The 464-nt window shown below is 51.7% G+C and overlaps 1 protein-coding gene across 1 annotated transcript in view; it reads right to left on the reverse strand.

Moving 5' to 3' along the window:
• Positions 1-458, reverse strand: part of LOC111669961 (poly(rC)-binding protein 3-like) — a gene marked incomplete at its 3' end in the record, with an annotated part of 114,757 nt that extends 114,299 nt beyond the window's left edge. Inside the window, exon 1 of the mRNA XM_023426475.2 lies at positions 268-458. The remainder of the gene's footprint in view (positions 1-267) is intronic.
• Between the last annotated feature and the right edge of the window lie 6 nt (positions 459-464).

The following is a 464-nucleotide window of genomic DNA, read 5'->3' on the forward strand; positions in this document are numbered from 1 at the left end:
CCTCAGTGACACCGCTGAAATAAAAAACAATCACACTGCCAACAACACAAAAGCTCAACACACTTTTTTTTTTTTTATAACAACACAAGTCCGAGAGTCAGTCAGCCCCCGCGGTTCTAACTCCACCGGCGGCACAAACCCCCCTGCGCTGTGTCTGACCGTGCACATGGTCGAGGCAGCGCTGACACACGCACACTCTCCAGCACACACGACCGTGTCTTTTTTAGAAACCCATCAGATGCGATCGGGAAGCAGAGATTCTCTTACCGTGCAGAGGTGGAACACACGACCGAGGGCGGAAGAAGAAATTATAAATCCTTAGTTGGTGCCCGCATTGTCGGACGAAGAAGAAGAAGAAGAGGAGGAGGAGAAGGAGGAGGATGAGAGGGAGCAGGCTGCTACTGTGAGGGAATAATCCGACTGTCAGTGACAATAAACCGGAGAGGAGGAGGAGGAAGGTGGGG

This window comes from Seriola lalandi, unplaced genomic scaffold, assembly GCF_002814215.2.
Source record: "Seriola lalandi dorsalis isolate HSWRI2012SDOR001 ecotype SW California unplaced genomic scaffold, Sedor1 jcf7180002054827, whole genome shotgun sequence".
Taxonomy (NCBI): domain Eukaryota; kingdom Metazoa; phylum Chordata; class Actinopteri; order Carangiformes; family Carangidae; genus Seriola; species Seriola lalandi.